At 38.5% G+C, this 23,893-nt stretch overlaps 1 pseudogene; it reads right to left on the bottom strand.

Annotated features, from left to right (window-relative positions):
* Nucleotides 1–13,075: 13,075 nt before the first annotated feature.
* Nucleotides 13,076–13,850, bottom strand: LOC104877222 (annotated as a pseudogene).
* Between the last annotated feature and the right edge of the window lie 10,043 nt (nt 13,851–23,893).

Here is a 23,893-nt window from a genome sequence, read left to right as displayed (position 1 = left end):
TATCTAATTTAAAAATTTTTCAAAAACCTATGGAGACAGTGATCTTGTCTTTAACATGATCATCCTTTCAGTATAATGTCTTACATTAAAGTTGTTGCCTTTAATATCAGTTGGGAAGGAAATGTCCAGATTTTTTGAGTTTCTTTATTATACATTTCCTTTTTTTGTTTGTAGGGTACAATGTTTATAGTTGTGGGTACAGTGGGGGGGTCTACAGCAAGAAGTGTATATTTTCAAATGATTTTTTAATGATTTAATAGTTTTTGTAAATTGTTTTCAGGCTTCTGCAGCTGTAGATTCTTGGTGTGAGTCCCTTGCTTGCTCATGCATAAGTGTATTTGCAATACCAAATCTATAGGTTTAGTAGTTTTGCCTGTTAGTGATTGTTTCACATGTGTAACATTTTGGTTGAGATGTTAAATGGTGGGTGAGTACTATGGATGTGAATGTGGGAAGTAATTTTAATCATGTGTAATGGATCACAAGACCTAATTTGCAGTAACTATTGCTATTCAACAATGCCTTGTTGGCCGGGGATTTAGCTCAGTGGTTCTGTTGCCTGCCTCGCAAGCGTAAGGACCTGAGTGCGATCCCTGGTATAAAAAAAAAAAAAAAAAAAAAAAAAGCCTTGTTGCTTTGTATGCATTTAGGTTTGGGTCTAAAGATTGTGTGTCTATCCAACAGGCAGCCACAGTATTTAAATTGACCAATCTAATGTTACAACTACCTTGAGGTGGCCAAATGTAAACTAAAAGCCTTAATTAAAGTGGTAAGAGTTTTGTATAACTTAGCATCAGTAGTTCAATGAAATTGGATTTCCATGCAAGGGCTTGATTAAAATTTTTTTTAAAAGAAAATATTTTTATAAGTTTCTCCAAAAGGGTTTACAACATAAGATTTTGTCATGCAGGCTGTATGATTATCATATGGTATGGTTACTACACAAATTATTACACAGGTGCATAGGTGTATGGTTATCACACAGGTCACAAGCTAGTTTAGATTCAGTAAGTTTAGACTCAGAAAGTAATCTTAGAAACAGAGCATAAGATGACTTCTGTGCTACTGACATCACCTGGTCTAGAGTGTAGGCTGATACTAGACAGGGGTCCTGAGTTTCATTCCTAGATAAATCAACATATGTATTCCTTTCTTATTCTTTAGCTGTGATTTCCTCCCCGGATATATACACTGAAATCACCTGGGGAGCTTTAAAATGATGATCCCCTAAGTCACATTCCCAGAGGTTCTGACTTAACTGGTCAGAGTTGTACCCTAGGCATCATCATTTTAACCTAATTATAGGGAAATTTCTCCAGATGGGATCCAGGCATTACTACTCTTTACAACTCTTTACATAAACCATTACTGAAAGCCTGGCTTCTCTTTGAGCACATAAATCCACTCAATAAGGAATGTTTAATAGACTTCTACTCTTAGATGGGTGAATTCTGTAATTAAAAAATACCATACTGGACCAGGGATTTAGCTCAGTGGTGCTGCTGCCTGCCCTACAAACACAAGGTCCCAAGTTGGATCCCCAGTACCAAATAAACAAATAAACAAACAACAATGTATTGAGAGTCAGAAATTCTACTGTCTATCATCTTGATCCCTCTGCCCATGGAGCTCTTTCTACTCAGAGTACCTTCCTCATTTTGGTGGGGGGAGGGGATACTGGAGATCAAACTCAGGACCTTGCGCTTGCAAGGCAGGTGGCAGCACCACTGAGCTAAATCCCTGGCCCTCATTCCTTATTCTTTACCTAGTCAGCTCCTCTAAGTCCTTCAGAATTACTTGAGGAAACTCAAGTTAGTAGAGTAATGAAACAGAGCACTTAGAGATGAAGTTGAAGAAAAAACTGGAAGCCAGATCATGAAGGGCGTTGTAAGACATGCTGAGGAGTTTATACTTCATTTTTTTGGTACTGGGGATTGAACTTGGGCCCTTGCGCTTGCAAGGCAGGCCACCAAACCACTGAGGTAAATCCCTGGACCCTATACTTCATTTTGAGGACAGAGGAAAAACAATTTCATAATTTTAAGCAAGGGAATGACCCACTGTTACTTCAAAAGTGAATGATAATAGTTCATATTTATTAGTTTAAAAAATATGTGTTGGGCCGGGGATTTAGCTCAGTGGTTCCATAGCCTGCCTTGCAAGCGCAAGGACCCAAGTTCAATCCCCAGTACCCCCACCAAAAAAAAAAGTGTCACTCTTTCAAATACTATCACATAAAGTAACTCAATCTTTTCTGAAATCATTTAAAACTATCTTAGAGCTATTTTGTAAATGTGGAAGTAGAGGCATAGATAATTTTGGACTTTTCTGTAGGGAAATTAACTACTTACAAGCAGTAAGTAGCTGAACTAGGATCTAAAACCAGACTGTTGGGATCATAGGAGGCACTTAATTACTATGCTACCTGCCCAGTTCCTTTACACTTACAGTGTGGTTCCTCAGACCAGCAGCATCAGGATTATCTGATAACTTACCCCAGGCCTGCAGGACCAGAAGCTGCATTTTAACTGAATTCTCGAGGTGCTTTGCATCACATCAGTAATTGAGAAGCACTGGCCCGTCCACATGATTGAACTGGGCCATGGGTGATGAACTAGAAACCAAGTACCCCAAATGAGGAATACTGCTGTGGTTCTACTTGATTGGCAAATGCTAAATTGTAAAGCTTACCTATCCCTACTGCAGGTTCATATTTCACATTTTTAATAGCAGAGAAGGAATAAAGATTTATATATAAAGAGTATATAATATAATAAATACACTAGGCAAAGGAATCAGTGTGTTGGTTAACAAAAAAATGTTTGCACGTAGAACTTGGCCTAGTAGCTACCAGTTTAAACTCTGGCTCATATCCTAGAGATCTACTGGGGAAAAAAACCTTTTCTCCCTTTGAGTCATTTTTGGTTACTTTTTGGTAGCTGTAGTGATATAGATTTGAGGCGATGATTAGGAAATAGGTCTAGGAGTGAGAGATCAAGGAAATTTCTCTATCTGCATTTCATTTAGTTTTCTTAAAACTGCCTGTTCCTGTTAGCTCACATCTCGATGTCCCTGGATATCCAACTGGCCAAAGCCATAGCTTGTATGTCTGAGATTTCATGATGGAAGTAGAGGACAACTTGTCAAGCATTCGGGGGGTCAGAGCCTTGACTATCTGTCTATGTCTTTCCAAAGAGCCATCAGCAGACATATGGGGTAGGAGCCACTTTCCCAAGATTTCCTTGGAATCATTATAAAGGATGATTATCTTTGTAAGGTGAGATATAAAAATAGATGTTTTTAGTGAGGCTGCCCACTTCTGTGTCAAGCAAGAAGAACATGTATTTTGTTTTGCAGACTTGTAGATAGACATCACAAGTTTTAAGTGAAAAAAATATATATTCTAAAAGATCAACCTGATATAAATGTGAAAAACGAATTGGCAAAGGTAAAGTCTGAAGATCAATATAGAAGCCAGGGGTAGTTGGGTGCACCAGTCAGTCCTTAGTAGAGAAACAGATTGAATGCAGGACATACAAATATAAGAGTAGGGCGTGGGAGTTAAGTCAGTAGCACCATGGCCGCCTCGCAAGTGCAAGGTCCTGAGGTACCAAAATAAAAGGAATTTACAATATCTGCTTACAATGGCTGCCACAGACTCAGGTGTAGGTTTAGAAGAGTACAAAAAGTCTGTCTACCCACAGGAGATCCAAAAGAACCAGTCAAAGTTCTGGAACTCAATGTAGCATCTCATGTGAGTCTGTATCCCAAGGGCCGAAGAGTCTGCACCAGAAGCCAGGAGACGACACCCAAGGTCAAGGTGAAGACTGGAGCCCCTCCCAAGGAACAGAAGTGAGCCTTCTTTCTTGGTTTCCCTTTTATACCATTCTGGCAACAATCCCCCCCACCCCGGGGTGGGCTTGGGAGGGAGTCTGTCACACCTGGAACTACACTGAGCCAATTTAGTTGGGTGTTTCTTCCTGAAGTTTACACAATCAGTTAACTGTCACATCCTGCATACCTGCAACCTTAGGAACTCAGGAGATTAAGACAGGAGGGTTGCAAATTTGAACCAACCTAGGCAATTTAGTGACTTAATGAGATTCTCTCTCAAAATAACAAATAAAAGAAACTCAGTGCAAATGCCCTGGGTTCGATCTCTGGTACTGCTCCCTCATCAATATGCAGGTATTTTTAATGGTCTAAAAGAGACATGATGATTTCATGAGCCAAGGGCTACAGGGAGGAAAGATGATTTTTCTTTGCTTCAAATATCACCCTAGTATACAGCTTTCTTTGAACTCTAGGTCTTTTTCCAAGTGCCATCTGGCTATCACTAATTATATGTTCAATAGCCTCAAGCTTAATATGTTCAAGCCTCTTCCTGTACTTCCTCAATCCCTTCTCAGTGAATGCTGTCCACCCTTTCCCAAACCCAGTAACTGGGTGTCTGCACTGACTTTTTCACTCACTCCCAAATTCATCAGTCAGGAAGCCCTTTAGATTCTCTGATGCCCATCACATCCACTCTTTTTTCTTTATTCCATTGCTATTTCCCCAGTTCAGGCTTTTTCACTTATATTATAGATAATTGTGCCTGTAGTCAGTCACTTATAACCTGCAACCTGTCCTTTATAAAGTTATTCAGTTGGAAGGAAATAAAAAATGGTGGACTAGAGACCAGCAGCAAAATACAGCCTCTCTGGGACCAGATACCTGGAAAACTACTTGGTGAAGAGGAAAAGAAAAAAAAAGTAGATGTCCTGGACTTGGGAGGGAGTGGGTAGGAAAACTAGAAACTACAGAGAAGATGGAAAAAATGGAGAATACAGAGAACAGAACAAAGCAGTCTGGAAAGCTAACCTCGGCTCTCAGGTAGGGGGACCTGTCTTTTCCAACACAAGGTAAACCCTCAGAGAAATCCCAGGGAGAAACACAGACCAAGCTGGCAAGGTTAGCCCCCAGAAAAATCCGTGACTATATAAACTGCAAAAAAATGTGTGAGGTTTTTAACAGAGTGATTCCTTCCACATAGCGGGCTAGGGTCGGAGAAGAAATCTACCATATCACCTGCCATATTTGAAAGGGTTTAATCAGGAGCCATTTTGGGGAAGGTGTTAATTGCTGAAGACTGCGCTACAGAACCACTCTACTCCGGGGCCTCTGGTGTCACCTTACCATGACTGAGTGACTGAGTGGAGACCAGTGACAGAGTGGAGACACCCACAGAAGATGGTCATAGAAAGGATATGGTCTAGAAACAGACCCTGCTAACAGCTGACACTTAGGCTGCAAAGGACACAGGTTTAGAGGAAAGAAAGAAATTACTTCTAAGATGATTTTCAGTTGTTAATAGTGGTAGAGGTGTTGAAATGAATAGATAGGCACTTTATGTCAATCTTTTGTTGGTCTTTTTGTTCATAAGTATAGATCTGTTTGCTATGGTTAAGGTTGGTAATAGCTTTTATTGTTTCTTATGGGTTTTTGTTTTTTGGTACTGGAGATCGAATTCGGGCCCTTGCGCTTGTGTGGGAGGCAGTGGAACCAATGAGCCAAATCCCCAGCCCTTATTGTTCTTATGGTATGTCAGTATCCAGTTTGTTCTTGACCATATTATTGTTGCTTTTGCTGCTATCAGCAGGGTGGCAGAGTTATTGATGTTAACTGGATTTTACTGTATGCCAATATCTGGTTTGTCTTTATGTCATCAACAATACCGCAGCTCATTTCTGGAGAAATGGTTGCTGAGCCAATTACCCTCCATCTTTCCCTCTCAAATTAATGGAGGTGCTTGAATCTTGAGACAGAGGCAAAGGTCTATATTTAGCCATGCCCATAGTGTTTTGCTGAAAAGCAGATACTACCTAAAGAAAGTTCTGCACTGACAACAAAGTTTACTAACACTGAGGCTGAGGATGTAGCTGAATAGGCAGAACCAATGTTGCCCAAATGGTCATGTTCCCCAAAAGTGATAATATATTTACTGCAACCCTAACCAAAACACCCACAGCATGCCTTATAGAACTAGAGAAAATAATCCCAAAATTAATTAATCAGTTCATTAATTAGTACTGGGGATCGAACTCAGGACCTTACACTTGTGAGGCAGCTGGCAGAACCACTGAGCTAAATCTCTGGCCCCTTATTTATTTATTTTTAATAGCAAAACATTTGTGGTACCTTTTAGGCACACATAAAGGTAACCACCTTTATGTGAATTTGTAGTGAATTTGCACCTGTATACAATACATCCACTTCTTTTTTCCATTCACTCCCTACCTACAGGCTCCCTCCCCTCCCTATGTACAAAAAGCTGTTTCCATTTTTTTCCTTTTATTTTCATGTTCTTCCTTGTTCCCGTTCTCATTTGAACATTTTCTTCACATTTCCCAATATCTAATATACATTTCAATCCTTATTTCCACTTTCAAATTCTCTTAGGCCAATATTTAAACATGTGTATCTGTTTATTTCACTGAGTATGCTTTCAACGTCCATCCATTTAGCTATAAATGTCTCACCCTTCTCTTTGTTTTTCGTGTTTGTTTTTGGTGGTATTGGGGATTGAACTCAGAACCTCGCACTTGTGCAAAGGTCGGCGTGGTGCCACCGAGCTAAATCTTCAGCCCAGTTCATTTCTTCTTCTTCTTCCTTCTTCTTCTCCTTCTTCTTCTTCTCCTTCTTCTTCTTCTCCTTCTCCTTCTTCTCCTTCTCCTTCTCCTTCTCCTTCTCCTTCTCCTTCTCCTTCTCCTTCTCCTTCTCCTTCTCCTTCTTCTTCTCTTCTTCTCTCTCTCTCTCCTTCTCCTTCTCCTTCTCCTTCTCCTTCTCCTTCTCCTTCTCCTTCTCCTTCTTCTTCTCTTCTTCTCCTTCTCCTTCTCCTTCTCCTTCTCCTTCTCCTTCTCCTTCTCCTTCTCCTCCTCCTCTTCCTCCTTCCTCCTTCTCCTCCTCCTCCTTCCTCTCCTCCTTCTCCTTCTCCTTCCTCTCCTCCTTCTTCTCCTCCTTCTCCTTCTTTTTTTGACACCAGGGATTGAACTTGAGACCTTGCACTTGGAAGGCAGGTGGCAGTACCCCTGAGTCATCTTCTCTAAGGTAGAGTAGTACTCCATTGTGTGTGTGTGTGTGTGTGTGTGTGTGTGTATCTCTGTCTATCTTATCTATCTATCTATCTATCTATCTATCTATCTATCTATCTATCTTCTTTATCCATTTGCTGGTTGATAGGCATTTGGGCTGTTTCCAAGATTTAGCTATTACAAACTGTGCCACCATAAACATGGGTATGCATATATCACGGTGGTATGATGCTTTTAATTCTTTCAGAAAGATATCAAGAAAAAGAATAGTTGGGTTAATGGAACCTCTAATTTTAGTTTTTTGGGAATCTGCACACTGATTTTCACAATTGGTCCACCTGTCTACACTCTCACCAACAGTGTAGAAGGGTTCCTTTTCCCCTAAGCCCCACCAGCATTTGCCATGGGTTGATTTCTTGACAGTAGCCATTCTTTCGGGAGTGAGATGGAATCTCAGTGTTTTTTGATTTGCAATTCATGGATGACTAGTGATGTTGAATATTTTTTCATATATTTATTTGCTGTTTCTACTTCATTTGAGAAGTGTCTATTCATTTTAGATGCCCATTTCTGCATTGGGTCTTCAAATTTGGAGGGTTCTGATTTTTTCTGAGTTCTTTAATATTCTAGATAGTAGTCCTTTGTCTGGGGAACGGCTAGTAAAATTTTTTTCCCCACTGTGTGTTGTCTCTTCATTCTGTTGGTGGTTTCTCTCGATGTGCAAAAGCTTTTAATAAGATGAGGGTCCAGTAGTTGAGTCTTTTTTTTTTTTTTTGGTACCAGGGATCGAACTCAGGGCTTGTGAGGCAGGTGATAGAACCACTGAGTGAAATCCCTGGCCCTCAGTTGTTGATTCTTAACAAATCCTAAATTCTTATGGAACCAGCAGAGAAAGAACATGGTACTGGGACAAAAACAGACTATGGACAATGGAATGGAATAGAAAATACAGAACAATACCAGGTACATTCAGCTATCTAATCTTTAACAAAGGAGCCCAAAACATGTGCAATAGGAAAAATAGCCTTTTTTAACAAATGAGTATTGGAAAAATCTGGTATCCATACACAGAAGATTGAATCTAGATCCATATCTCTCACCATGTACTTAACTAAAATAAAAATGGATCAAAGTCCTAAATATCAAAACAGAAACCCTTAATCTGCAGGAAGATAAAATAGGTAAAACTCTTGGATACATAGGCAGAGGCAAGGACTTTCTGGACAGAATTCAACTGTACAAGAAATAACATCAAGAAACAACAGATGGTAAGGGTACAAGATCCCAATGATGAATTTAACTGTATTGTATACCTAAAATGTACTGATAATTTAATGGAAAAAATAAATATGATGCAGTAAGCATTCATGGGACTGTCAAAGGTCTAATATATTTAGAGCCCCATTCCTTTTCTCTTTGTTTTTCTTCTTAAAGTCTGATGTATAGGTGTGTGGGAAATCAGAAGAATTGGTCAGTGCGAAACAAAACTCTAATTTATTATTTCTCTATCCCAGCCCTGGGTCTAATCATTGATTTTGGGTTTCCCAGATATAACATATAAAAGCACACTTCCAACAGTCCCCAGTAATTCCATGGCATAAAACTGAAAAGTTTCCCCAGTGGGGACTATTCACAATGGTATGTCTTTTGGCAGATTTGCCCATTGGACACCTCAGTCTACCTCAGTTTATCACCAGATGTGGATTCTCCTTGAGTTTGGTTTCATGACAAAATCCTATGTGTGATCCTTGAGGCCCTATTTGAAACAACTACAAGGCTTTGCCTGGAAGGTTCCACAGGGGAAGCTGCTCTCCCCGTATCAGTCTTGTTGCACAGGCAGAACATTGATGTTTTCTGGAAAAAGATACAGTGAAGGGTTCAGGCTCTTTTGAACCAGCAGTGCTCATAGCCTATCTGCAGCTCCAGCCCAGCCACTTGCAGTCAGAGGTCACTTACAGTGCTTACCCAAGAGACTGCCCAGGCACCTTTGCCAAGACCTTGTGATTAGGGGACTGGACTGAAGCAGTTTTCTCCTATTTGCCTCAGTACCTTTTTATTCCCAGCACTTTATTTTTCTTCTTGGCCTTAAGGGACTAAAAGCAGAAGCCTTTTGTGGAGAGCTCCTTGGCAGTGAGATGATTTCTCCCATTTGTGCTTCCATTTGACCCTTGTCTGTGCTATTTATTCACAGGGAAAATGAAACACTGGGAAGCCAGGGTCCTTCTCTTTTGCTTCATCGCCACACTGTTGTAGCAAGTGAACAGAGAAGTTTGGGGGCTGAGGATATAGCTCAGTGGTAGAGCCTTTGCCTAGCACGTGTCCTGGGTTTAACCCTCAACACTGAAAAAAAGAGGGGGGGGGTGTTGATTGTTGTTTTGAGTTTAGCTTCTTGTTCTAATTGATTTCCTCAAAAGCCTGGCTGTTTGACACACATCTATTTGGCTTCCCTCTATTTTATGTAGGAATAAGAATATTTCATCCCAACCACCCTTCTTTAGTGCTCTGAGATCTTGAAATGAAAAGTTTTATACGTAAACCATATATTCTACCTTTTTTCATTCAAGGAAGATTTCGATATTGCAAGGAAGAAAATGGGAAAAAAATTTCAGATGCATGTAGGATTGCATTTGATGATATATTGAAAGCTCTAAAACAAAACAAATTTTTTTTTTTTTGGCACACAGATTAATGTGATAGTTTTGACCAGATGGAGTATGACTTTGAATTAGCTCCATGAACACTAAATTTGGGAAACTTAAGTAACGGCCCACTTCGTAGCTCTAAATTGAACAGATGAGGCTTTTTGTTCCAAGGATATTTTTATATTTTATTGGAAGCCATCATACTTTTTCATTGAGAAATCTTAATGAATTTTACAACTACTCTTTCCTCTAAAATCACAAATGGCGATTCTTCATCTGGATTGCTAACGAATGACCCAGAGCCGGAATTACCGATAGGTGAAAAATTCAGGGCAACTTTCCTTTGCTGCCACCTAAAACATTTGCTCATACACAGCAGCCATTTGAAGTGCCTGAAAACCTGTAGGCCTGAGGGAGAAAGGGGGCCAATTTCTTTTATTCCTCTAAGTAATAAAAAAATTATTATTTTGGTAGTTCCTGGCTCAGTTTGATCCACTATCACTTCTTATCTGGGTTGTTAGGAATTATTGCTGGATACACGTATCACATTCAACACTGATGTCTGAGTTTTCATTCTCTAATACAGGCCCCATTGACTTGACAACGCCTTCCCGACCAAGTCAAGATTTCTAAGCAAATAAGACCCATAACAAACTAGGCAAATATATCCCTTTAAGTTTCAGCTCCCGGTGCTGTCACACTGTATGCTCAAGGTACAACATATCTGTTCTCCTTTGAACGAAATCCCTCCCAATTCTGGGCCTGTACCAGCTACAGCCCAAGACAAAGCAACAGGCCCATTCCTTTTCCTCTATTAGGAAAAGCATACTCAGCTCTTAATACTTAGTTTGAATTTTAGTTGTGTTCTGTGTTAAAGACAGAACAGCAAAATGGGGAAGAATAACAGTTTCTAGAAAATTAGGCTGTGCATTGATTTATTTGTAAGGTTGAGTGATTTAAGTTCCCTAAACTTCTTTTCCCTCAAATGTAACTTGGTAGTTTGACACTGACTTCCTCATCAGGTTGTTGGGAGGATTAAACACAACAATCTTTCTGCAGTGCTTAGGTCTATGCCTGAAATATCATAAATATATAATATGTACTTATTAACTGCAATCTATTTTTGCTGACATTTTCTCATTCCAGTTGTATTTTAACTTTGTTATATTTTAGCTTAACTAACTTTTATGCCTACAATCGCTTTTATACCTAGAACTCACTTGGGTGAATGACCAGTGTAATGGCATTAACAACTTGTTTATTCCTTTTTTTTTGAGATAGAGTCTTGCTATGTAGTCCAGGCTTGCCTTAAACTCTATGGATCCCAGGCTGGCCTTGAACTCATGGCAATCCTCTTGCCTTAGCCTCCTGAGTGCTGGGATTACAGGCATGGGCCACCATGCCCAGATGTTTATTTCTTAATAGCTGCCACATCTGCATCTCATGTTGCATGGTTGAACAAGTTATTCCGAACTCCTATATGACAGTGATCCTCATGAGCATTATTCTATGAAGAACTATAAGTTGGGAATGATGGTTCATGTCTGAAATTCCAAGCACTCTAGGAGGCTGAGACAGGAGGATTGCAAATTTTAGCTAGCCTCAGCAACTTATTGACTCAGCAAGAATATGTCTCAGAATTTAAAAAAATAAATAAAGACTGAGGACGTAGCTCATTGTGAAGGCCCTGGGCTCAAGCTCCAGTAACAAACAAATAAACAAACAAAAATTAGGCCAGGATCAAGCTTTTATACATAGGACATTCTTAAGAATCCAGTTGGGTAGTTTTAGTTCTTTGCTTTAAAAAGAAGCAACATCAATATCATCAAATAATTTAAAGGCTTTACTTCTTCAAAATCTTTCTACTTATGTTTTCTATGTTTGTGTGGTGAAAGATAGTTTTACTGAATTTATCCATGTGTGGGAATTGGCCAGAAAAATGACTGATTTAAGTAATAAAGATTCCTATGAGGCAAAAGGGATGTAGGCCCTAAAACATATGGTGAATGATTTTAAAAAGACAAAAATCATATAAACCCTAAACTCCGAGTGTTAAAAGCAACACAAGATAAAAACAGCAGGGATTTAGATTAGAAAAGCATGCTAGATTTGGCTTTTGTCTTTCCTACTGTCCAATAAATTGCTTAGGTTAACCTAAAACATGGCATCTAGCAGACCTCCTTGTTCCTTGACACCCAAGCTATTCTTTCTCTCTCTCTTTTTTTTTTTTTTTTTTTTCCAGTTTTTTTTTTTTTTTTTTTTTTTTTTTTTTTTTTTTTTTTTTTTTTTTTTTTTTTTTGTACGGGGGATCAAACTCAGGTCCTTGTGCTTGTGCAGCGGGCCGCGGAATCACTGAGCTAAATCCCTGGCCCCTTTTCTTTCTATATTTTCTTTCAATAAAAGCCAGTGAGTCTTCAGTTCAGGTCTGCTCCTTAGAGATACCTTAATGTTGGGTGATCTCAGGACAGTCCCTCTGGACCTCTCAGTGTTTGTACCACGTCTCATCTCCAAATAATCTCTTTATCCTTCATGCCACCATGGTTGCACACTGCGACGTATCCACTGGAGGCAAGACTAATTTTTCTTTTTTTCTTTTTGTACTGGGGATCAAACTCAGGACCTTGTGCTTGTGAAGCAGGCGGCAGCACCACTGAGCTACATCCGCAGCCCAAGGCAAAGATGATTTCTAACACCACTTTGTACTTATCCATTCTAACTTCAAATTTGACCTATTTGAACTTTAACTACATGTCAGCATCAAATTTATTTCATTTCATATTAAAACATCACAGATATCATTGTGGTTTCTAATCTTGATTTTGAGATCTGAAAAACTCCATGTTTATTCAGTTTTGTGGCAAGAAGGAAAATAAATCTGCAGCAAGAATGAATTATTTTTCATCCTTAAGCGTTCCCCCGCCACCAGTACTGGGAATCAGACTCAGGACTTTGCACTTGCCAGGCAGGCATGGCTCCACTGAGCTACATCTCTGGCCCCTTGAGTGTGTTTTATTCATCTAAAAATATGTTTACAGTCCCACCAGCAATGTAGAAAGATTCCTTACTCTACAACCCCTGCAGCCTCTCCAGCATTTATTATTATTTGATTTTTTTTCAAAAAATTTTGTTTCATATAAATTTTAAACATGACAAAAATATGCTTGAACTTGTCTCCTAAATAGATTTTTAAATTCTTCAACCCAATCTCCTTCCAGAGGCAAATAAATATAAAACCAGCTATATTATATCAACTATACATATTAACATTTTTCTTTTACAAGTGAAAATATATTTGCACATCTTAGCAGTTCATGTTATGCTGACAGCTTTGGTTCATTTTCAGGGACTCTCCATCTCCTATACATAAGAATCCAGTAGACATCCAGTGGGTATTTTTACCCTGAAGGACAAAATGTCTGATTTAGCTTTTTTCTTGTATTTTTTAAAGAAGATAATTCCATTTATAAATTGAAGGTTGGTCGGCTCTTTTCAGTCCTTTTGCTGAATATTTTGAACACTTCCATTTGTTTTCTTTTTGTAGAGCCTTTGAGCTTCTTGTCGCTCTTGTTTTTCTCTTCTCCAATTCTTGTTTCTTAGCCGCTCGCTTAGCTTGTACCTGCTCATATTCTTCTTGTGCTTCCCGATTGGATGTTTTCTTTCTCGCTTTCTTTGGAACACACAAGGAATTTACCGTTTTGATACGTTGCTCTTCTGGCTGAGGCCGAGGACACTGGTCTTCAGACAAAGCATGGTCAGCTCCACACTGTTCTTCAGGAAAAGGCTGATTGAGTCTTTCTTCTGACAAAGGCTTTTTTTTTTAAAAAAAAAAGTTGTTTCCTGCGTCTTTCCTCCTCAGCTTAATAGAGATGTTTCAAGTGATCTGGGTACTGATCTGTGTACTGGGATTCTTGCGACGTGCCGGCCTTCTCTTCCTTCCGCGGGGATCTTTTTTTGGCTGAATCTTCAGTTTCCTCTGAAATGCCAAGCCCTGTCCCTCGTGAACGCTTCCCGCGAAGACCTGCGGATGGTTAGGCCACCGCCCTCCAGTCAACGTTCTTATCCTTGAACCAGACCTGAGAAACTTTCCTGAGAAGCCTCTATTACGACACCTCGCCACCAGGCTCGCTGGTGCCATCGTTCACCATTATTTGATGTTTTGATGGTGGCCATTGTTTTGGGGCTAAGATGGAGTATCATTGTTGTTTTAACTTGCATTTCCCTAATGACCAACGATATTCAGCATGTCTTCTTGTATTTCTTGGTCATTTGTACTTCTGTTAAGTGTCTATTAATTTTGCTCACCTATTTTTGATTGGGTCTTTTATTTTGGGAGGTCTAATTTTTTTTTGAGTTCTTTATATCAACAACTATGGAAATTGGTACAGAAATTCCTCCAAAAAATTGATATTAGAGATTCCATTTGACCCAGCTATTCCCATTGTAGATACCTTCCCAATAGAGTTGAAGACATCATATTGCAGTGATACATGCATACCCATTTAGCTAAATCTAGGGCCAGGGATTTAGCTCAGTGGTTCTGCCATCTGCCTCACAAGCACAAGGTCCTGAGTTCAATCTCTGGTAGCAAAACAAAACATAATAGCTAAATCTGGGAAGCAGCCTATATGCCCATCAACAGATGAATGGATAAAGAGAATGTGGAGTTTACACACAATGGAGTACTACTCTGCCATAAAGAAAGATAAATTTGAGTCATTTGTCAGAAAATGGATGCATTTTGGGACCATAATGTCATTAAATAAATCAGAAACACAAGCTTAAATATCACATAGTTTATCTTATATGAGAAACCCAGAATAAAAATAAAGAACAAGATAAAAGATAAATAATAGGAAGCAGAGAGATAGATTTACTCAGAGGGGAAGGGATCAAGAGATGGTGGTGGCATAAAGAATTATTAAAAAGGAATTGAGATGTGTTATGTACACATACCCATGGAATGTAAATTATGTATGGCAAACATACACACACACACACACACACACACACACACACAAATAGAAGAAGACTACCAAGAGAAGAATGAAGGGGGAAGGAAGGGAAAAGGGGATGAGAAAAGGAATTAAAGTGTTATATACATGTATCAACTTCTCTCAAGGAATGTAAACATTATATACTACACATATGTACTGATACACTAAAATTTAAAAATGCAGCTTAAGCATATTAAGAACAGAAGTTGGGCCAGGGCTCAGTGGTGCCATGCCTGCCCGGCAAGTGCAAGGTCTTGAGTTTGATCACTGGTACTGAAAAAGACAAAATAAAACCCAAAAACAAAAAACATAAACCTTCTCCCATTGTTCCATACTTCCCAGGATTTTTATAGTTGATCAGTCCTCTGTAACCCTGTATCTATCACATCACTTTTTATTTTGTATTATAATATTGGATTACATAGCCATTCTGATTTGATTTTTTTTTTTTTTTGGTACCAGGGATCAAACTCAGGACCTTGAGCTTGTGAGGCAGGCAGTGGAACCACTGAGCCAAATCCCCGGCCCCTACCTAGCCATTCTATACCCAACCATAACTAAGCAGCTAAATGAATAAATGAATGAAGACCAAGAAGGCAAACTGTTTCTCTAAGTGATATATGTCCATGAATCACTTTTATATATCAGGAAATGGAACATAAAACCAGAAATTTTCTTTACCATTAAATATCTGATAAATGTCCTTCTGTAAATATACTCTATAGAGCTCTAAGAAAATAACATTACTTCTTTATATCTACATGTTTTAGATTTAGAAATAAATAAATGTAAACAGCAGGAGAAAATGATTGGAGAATATAAAAATATATAATTACCAGGAAGGGAAGCCTGGATCTGGGTTACCCGGCAACCAATCCCAGGAGCAAGTAACATGAAAGTGAATTGGGAGATAGAATCATCCAAATGTCTGGGCAATTAAGTGTCTGAGAAGAAGTAGAAATTAACACATTTTGATTTTATGGGAGTTTAAGACAATTTCCTAAGAGATTAAACAGAGAAAATGACAAGAAAGGGACCATTTATGCACAGACAGTATTAACTATTTCCTGCCTTATGCTTACCCACATATTTCCCTGTAATAAAAACACATCCGTTAGTAATGTCAATATCTAATAGTATAAAACACTTTGTATCAAGCTTGTTCCTTATTCTAATTTTCCTTATACATGAGTAGAACTTTCTGGGTAGATATGAGCGTGCGTGTGCGTGTGTGTGTGTGTGTGTGTGTGTGTGTTGTACATATACGTACATACATACTTCTTCTGTGTAGTGGTTTGAGGTGATGAGTAAGGAAAATGAGAGACTAGAATCCTGAGTTTCTAGGTGAAACTATTTCCATAGGCCCAAGGACATAAACACCACGTGCAGACCTGAAAGCTGTGTTAAATTCAGTCCTATAGGAGTTCAATGTGTTTGGGTGGTGATTTGGGGTTGAGAGAAAAAGATGAAAAGTAGGTGAGGCTCACTTACATTTCATCCTGTGGACAAAAAGTAGTCAGTAGAGATTTTAGAATAAGAACAATATTTAAAGAAAAATTAGGTGAGCGATGGTGAGCAATAGTGTTCAGGCAAGAGAATGAGTATTGGAATGAAAAGAGTAGTCATGAAGATGTAGAATACAAGCTTGACTCAAGAGAGGTGCCTGAGAAGAATAGATAAGCATGGGTGCTAGACTGGATGTGGTCAGAGAGGAAGAGGAAGAGATATGGTTTCTTAGCTAAGACTAAGAATATAGAAAGGAGTGCAATTTTTCAGCCTGGGACAGAGAATAGAAGGTTAGAGCTGTAAAGGCAGTTGGCATTTATAGTCATGCGGCTCCGAAAAGAGGTCTGGATTAGGCTTCTGTGCAAGCCAATCAACATAAATGGACATGCAGAAATTGTATGAATGAAATCACCTCAAAAGCCAAATAAAAAGCAGGAATACAGAAAAGATGAGGGATAAAAGTGAAGACTGCAGAATTTGTAAATGAAAGAGTGGAATAGGAGCCAGTGTAAGAAATAGAAAAAGAATGGTGTGAGAGGCAGAAAAAATATTAGATAGGAGTAGTGTTTTGCAAATGGAATAAGATAGTTTTGAGAAGTTAGGGAAGGTGAATGCTGCTAGATTCTGGTATCTAATATTTAAAGAATGTGTTCCCTCCTCAAGCATACATAATCAAACAAGGCATAGAAAAGAAAGAAAATGGCAGAGTGGTGATTGGTAGCCAAAGTCAGCCCCTCAGAAATCTGGAATCCAGACACTGGAAATAATTTGATGAAGAAAAGAAAGAGAGAAGCATGTTGACAGAAATCAGGAAGAATCTGAAAGAAAAATTAGAAGTTACGGAGAAGTTGTAAAGATATTCCACAATGGAAAGGAAAAAAAAAAAGAAATGATTTAGATGATCTCCCCAGTCAGACTTTTGCCCTTTCATAAGTTGCCTGATTTCTCTGTTTGGATACTTGAAAACATTTTTCTTTATCCTTGAAATTTAAAAAAATCAAAGCTGGCTGGGGAAGTAGCCATGACCTGTTAATTACAAGATGCTGGAACACATGAGCAGAATAGTTCCCAAAGCCTGGCATGTGGACTTCTCATCAGAAATCCAGCAGGTTTTCAATAGGACAGCCTAGACAACATCCTGCCTGAGGTGTGAGGTCCCAGTATTACCTCTCAGGACCTGTAGGTAGAAGTTCTTGCAGGTTTCCTTGAGATTTAGACAGCATAAAAGGACACAGACAACAAGAAGAGCTCACAATTGTGGGTTTCCTCACAATAGCCCATCCTGCTTTCTCCATGTTTTTTTTTTTAATCTTGCTTTTTCTCCTTTTACTGGGCCAAAGCTCACTCTGCAGAGCCAATTTTGCCTTTGCTCATGTCATTCAATTCTTTATTCGAAATGAGAAGAACTTGGAATCCAACTCCGGAAGGAGAGATGAGCAACCCAGAACCCAGTAATGTTGGAGACTCCTGCAGTAAGTCTCTAGTCCCCCCCTGCCCAGTGTGCAGCGCAAGGTTGAAGAAAAACTCGAGACAGAGTTAAAGAGAAATTGTGAACTGGGATGGCCAATGCTCCTTTTGGTAGCGTTGGCATAGCCCCAGTGGGTGACCTTTTCCTTTCATAACAGGTTCCAAATTAACATTTTTGATGCAATGTTTTTTAAATGATTCAAAATCTTTTAACTGTGGTAAATGAGCACAAACTATTGGGTGAACCTTTTTTACAAGAAGCTACCAATAACATTTTGGCACAACCAGAAGATTCCAATGAAAAAAAATCACTATTATGTATAATATATGCTAAAAAAAAATCCCCCAAGGAAAAAATGAGAATCAAGACTTGTCATGTAGAGGTACAAGATCCCAACAATGAATGTAACTGTACTGTATCCCTAAAATGTACCAATAAACTCAATTAAAGCTGAAAAAAAATTTTTTAAAAATCCCCAAAACAAAAACCACCGAAAAGCACGTAGTAAATGAAAACAAAAACACTACATCAAAACTGAAGGTACACAATGAAAGTATTTCCTCAAGAAAAGTTTATAGCTTACATGCTTAAGAGATTAACATTAATGAAGTAATATTCATATTAATTAGAAAATAATCACAGTAGAATAAAGCCAAAAGAAGTAGAAAGAATAAAGAAGCAGAAATAAACAAAGTAATAAAAAAGAAATAAACAAAGTAGAAAAAGAATGAATGGACCAAACTAAAAGTGATTCTTTTCAAGAGTATAAATTTTTGGTGAAATTAATCATTAAAAAAAGAGAAGAAACATCTATGACTAAAAACCAGACACACCTACAGATATAATCCAGACTAAAAAGACTGTATGAGAATGCTATGAGCAATTGTTACTAGTAGGATCTAGGAATTACTACATTCTTCCTTATATTTTTATTCAGGAAACTGTCCAATTCTGTACCAATAGAGCTCTAAGAATAAAGGAAGATCTACCAGCAGATTTCCAAAGTATTGCCACAAATACCATCTTCTCAAAAATTTAATGGAGTTGGGTCTTTATCTCTTTTTTTTTGGTACTGGGGATTGAACTCAGGTCCTTGTACTTGCGAGGCAGGTGGGGGAACCACCGAGCTAAATCCCAGGCCCTTATCTCATCTTGATAAAGGCTATCTGTGAAAAACCAACAACCAATATCATACTAAATGGTCAAAATATGAAAACCTTCACACTAAAATCAGGAATAAGACAAGGATGTCCACTTTCACCACTCATGTTCAATACAGTTTTGGAAACATTAGCCACAGCAATTAGACAAGAGAAAGAAATAAAAGCAATAAAGATAGGAAAGGAAGAAGTTAAACTGTCATTATTTGCTGACAATATGATACTCTACATAGAAGACCCCCAAAACTCCACCAAAAGATTTCTAGACTTAATTGACAGATTCAGTAGAGTATCTGGATACAAGGTCAACACTCAAAAATGAATCATATTGTGCACATAGTTCATACTCTACTGCACAGCATTTAAGCTTTATAGATGTCAGGGTGTGACAGTGTACCATAAAAAATAGAAGTAGTGAGTTAGATGACATTTAAGTATCTTTTTATTGTAATTGATAGAAAATATGCATCTTGGAAATGTTACAACACCCCTAGGCAGTGTGTATCAGGACTTGTCATTAGGCTGGTAGCAGAGGGACAGAAATAAGCAAACAGGGAGAGATGTGAGCAAGGTGTTCAGATTTACATTTTGATGAGAGGAATCAAAGTGTCTTCTAGCTATACTGTAGAAATACACTGATAATTTAGTGGGAGAAATTAGAGAAACAATGCCTTTCACAATAGCATCCAAAAAAATTAAATATCTAGGACTCAATCTAATGAAGAAAGCAAAAGACCTGTACATTGAGAACTACAACACTCTGAACAAAGAGATCAAAGAGGATATAAAAAAAATGGAAAGACATCTCTTGTTACAGGGTAGGAAGAACCAATATAGTGAAAATGGCCATATTTCCAAAGTTGCTATACAGATTCAATGTGATCCTGATTGAAATCCCAACAGTATATTTCACAGAACTAGGGAAAACAATCCAAAAATTAATTTGGAACCATAAAAGACCTAGAATAGCAAAAGCAATTCGAGGCAGCAGAGACATGGCTAGGGGTATCAAAATTCCCAATGTGAAACTATACTACAAAGCCACTGTGATAAAAACAGCATGGAACTGGTGAAGAAATAGACCTGAGGATCAGTGGAATAGATCAGAAGATATAGAAACAACTGCAGACATACCCAGCTACCTCATCTTTGACAAAAGAGCTGGCCACCCTCAGTGGAGAAAAGATAGCCTCTTTAATAAGTTGTGCTGGAAAAATTGGATTTCAACTTGCCAAAGATTAAATAAAACTAGACCCCTACCTTTCACCATGCACTAAACTAAAATCCAAGTGATTAACGATCTAAATATTTAAACAGAAACACTAAACTTGCTGGAAAATAAATTAGAACTCTTGAAGACACTTGCATAGGAAAAGATTTTATGAACAAATCTTCAGTAGTATGGGAACTAGCACAAAAAATCAACAACTGGGATCTTATTTTTTTAAAAAGCTTCTACACTGCAAGAGAAACCACCAACAGAGATAAGAGACAACCTACAATGTGGGAAAAAATTTTACCAGCTATTCCTCAGACAAAGTTCTACTATCCAGAATATATAAAGAACTAAAATAAATCAGACCCCCCCCAAATTTATAAACCCAGTTTAAAAATGGGCATCTGAAATGAACAGACATTTCTCAAACAAAGAAGTAAAAGCAGCAAATACACATATGAAAAAATGCTCAACATCACTGGTTATTTGAGAGATGCAGATGAAAACAACACTGAGATTCCACCTCACCCCACAAAGAATGGCTGCTATCAAGAAATCAACCAATAACAAATGTTGGCGGGGTTGTGGGGAGAAAGGAACCCTTCTCCATTGTTGGTGGGAATGCTGGCTGGTACAACCACTGTGGAAATCAATATGGTGATACCTCCAACAACTAGGATTGGCAGTCCCATTTGACTCAGCTATTCTCCTGCTGGGTATCTTCCCAAAAGAATTAAAAAGGATCATACCACAGTGATATATGCTCACCCATGTTTATAGCAGCACAGTTCATAATAGCTCAAACTTGGAAACAGCCTAATTGCCCATCAACTGGAGACTGGATAAAGAAGATGTGTTTTGTTTTATAAAATGGAGTACTACTTAGCCATAAAGAACAAGAAACTAGAGACATTTATAGCTAAGTCGATGCATGTTGAGGACATACTTTTAAGTGAAACTAACGGGACACACATGTGTAAATACTGAATAGTTTCTCTGGTGTGATAAACTATAAGTGTAAATAAGAATAAAAATGTATAATTAATATTGTGTAATAGGAAAAAATGTCTAAAGGTGTAGTGGGAGGGGAAGGGGAAAGTTAAGAAGGGAAAAGAAAAAATAGAAAAGGAAAAGAATGGAAACAAAATCTCTGTAAATACGGAAAGGTGGAGGAGGTAAAGCGGGGTCAGGGGAATGGGGAAAAAATAAGAACCGTGTAAAGGTACAAGACTCCAGTGAAAATGTAACTGTGTTGTATACCTAAAATGTACCAATAAAGAAAAAGAAAATTTAATGGAGTTTTTACCTGTGATATAGCAATCTGAGTTCATACTTGCCAAGAATTTCCCTTGGGATATTCCTCTTTGCTCCATTAGCGTATCACTCAGTAGTGTGAGGGTTGTTAGATATTTTTGGCCTTTCCCTTCTCTCTCTCCCTCTCCTCCCCTCCTTTTCTCTTTCTTTTCTGTAGTGGGAGTGGGGACTCAACCCAGGGCATTTGTACTGAGATATATTGCTGGCACTAAGTTGGCCAGGTTGGGCTTAAACTCCCAATCCTCCTACTTAGCCCCACAGAATATTGGGATTATAGGTGTGTGCAACTACACCTTTGTGTTGATTCTGATAATTTAGTCTGCTTTTACTATTGCTTTTTGATGCTTCAGAGTCTTTTTTTTAATCAGTTAATTTCATTTTAAAAATCAGTACATGTTTGCAGTACATGGAGTATACAATCATCTTGGGGAGTGGCTATATATATATATAATGCAATGGCAAAACTCTGTGTTCGGTTAAATTAGCTGGTTACCGCCAGTCTGAGAGGGAGGAACACACTTATCAGAAGCCTCAGAGACAAAGTGAAAGTAAGCTTTAATTAATGCCAGTGGTCCAGTCTTGCGGGAGACTGGCCCCATTCAATGCTTGAATAGAGAAGATATGCATTCTAGGAGGGGGTGTTTCAAGTGAAGCAATTTTGGTACACATTCATTGGTTACAGAAATTGAACATGCATTAACAAGTGGGCTCAGTCATGGTATTGGCTCATACATCATACTGGTAAAATGCTTATTGGGTGATTTAAGGTATGAAGTCCATCTCATTTGCATTCTGGTGTAATGACAAAACTCTTCTGGAGACAAAGACATTCCTGAGATGGGGAAGTTGTCTCAGACATGTCCAGGCATGTGAGGCAGGGCAGGCCCAGACATGCTGAACAAAGAAAAATTTCAAGTAGGGAGTTTCTTGTAGTAAGCCCAGCTTGAACTGTGGGAGCAAAATTTTCTTGCAAAATTCCCTTCCAATAATGCAGCTTACAAGGGGAAAAAATGAGAACCAAGACCTGTCATGTAAAGGTACAAGATCCTAATAATGAATGTAACTGTACTGTATACCTAAAATGTACCAATAAACTCAATTAAAAAATAATAATACAGCTTAACCCCCCTGCCCCTTGATACCTGGGATCAAACTCAGGACCTTGCGCTAGTGAGGCAGGTGGCAGAACCACCGAGCTAAATCCCTGGCCCTTAATTCTCTTTTCAAAAATCCCCCTCCTTCATATGGTCTTATTTGGAATTTAGTGCTATAAAATGTTATGGACTCATGATATCAGAATGTCCTGCAATGAGAGGGAAACCACACCAGTTGAGGGAAGACAATTCTGTTTCTTCTGAACTAAACTTATCTGTGTTCTCTTTGGGATTCTGGGACTAACCCCCCACACACAAAACCCACACACCACAATCAGGGTTTGAATTTAGGACCACTGAGCTGCATCACCAGCCCAGGGCTAAAACTTTTAAGGACCAGATTATTTGGTTTATAATTACAATTACTTCTCAAGGTAAATAACCATTTTTCAGAAATGTTGAAGATTAGGTTTTCATATTTATCATATCAGGATGGCACAGCTTTTCTTGTAACATGTAAAACACAAAAAACTTGGTAGCATATCTCTTTTTAGATCCCTGGGCCCACTCTCAGAGTTTCCAGGATGACTCTTCAGAGGTAATGCCTCAATAATTCTTTTTTATTTTTATTTCTTATGAACTCTGGACCTTGAGCTTGTGAGGCAGGCAGTGGCACCACTGAGTTAAATCCCTGGCCCTCAATAATTCTAAAGTAATTTTTCTCACATAATTAGAAGAAAAAATAACCCTACACAGGTGCAGTATTTGCTAGAACACTTTCCTGATGTCAGGTAAAAAAAAAAAGAGCCCAAAACCAAGACCAAACCAGAACTGCTACAAGCATTTATTGTAGGGGCAATCTGCCCAGCCATCTTTGATCCAAGGAGAGAGAGCAATACGGCAGAACAGAGATTCTTTTATAGGCCTGGGGTGGGGCTTATAGGAGCTGGGATGGAGTTAAATGAGGTAATATTAAGGGATTGGAGGAGCCTGTGACATCACTGGTTACTTGGAGGTAGCAAGTATCTGGTTACTTTTTGGTGGGAGAAGAGGCATCATGAGAAGAAGAAGGCCGTCCTTTGGTTGGTGGGAGAAGCCATCTTTTTAAGTGAGAAGCAGGGCATAATGGGAAGGGGAGTAACAGCCATTTTAAGGCCAGGGAAATCTAACACCTGGTAGGATGCCATAGTTCTTGCTCTTGTGTGTTCTGTGTTGCTCTAAGATCAGAAAAGATTTTTAGGTGGTTTCTTATAATATGACTTCCCATGGATACACTTCCATTTAACAATTTCATATTTCATTCATTTTTGAACTCCAGATGTTTATTTTTCTGAATACCATCATGTCATCCATCCAAAATACATCTATTTTGTTCAACAAACAAACATTTTTTGAGTACCTACTATATTGAAGGAACTCTGTCAGG

Source organism: Fukomys damarensis, unplaced genomic scaffold (assembly GCF_012274545.1).
Source record: "Fukomys damarensis isolate Sample0158 unplaced genomic scaffold, DMR_v1.0_HiC HiC_scaffold_21, whole genome shotgun sequence".
Classification (NCBI taxonomy): domain Eukaryota; kingdom Metazoa; phylum Chordata; class Mammalia; order Rodentia; family Bathyergidae; genus Fukomys; species Fukomys damarensis.
This window is presented reverse-complemented; position numbering and strand designations above follow the sequence as displayed.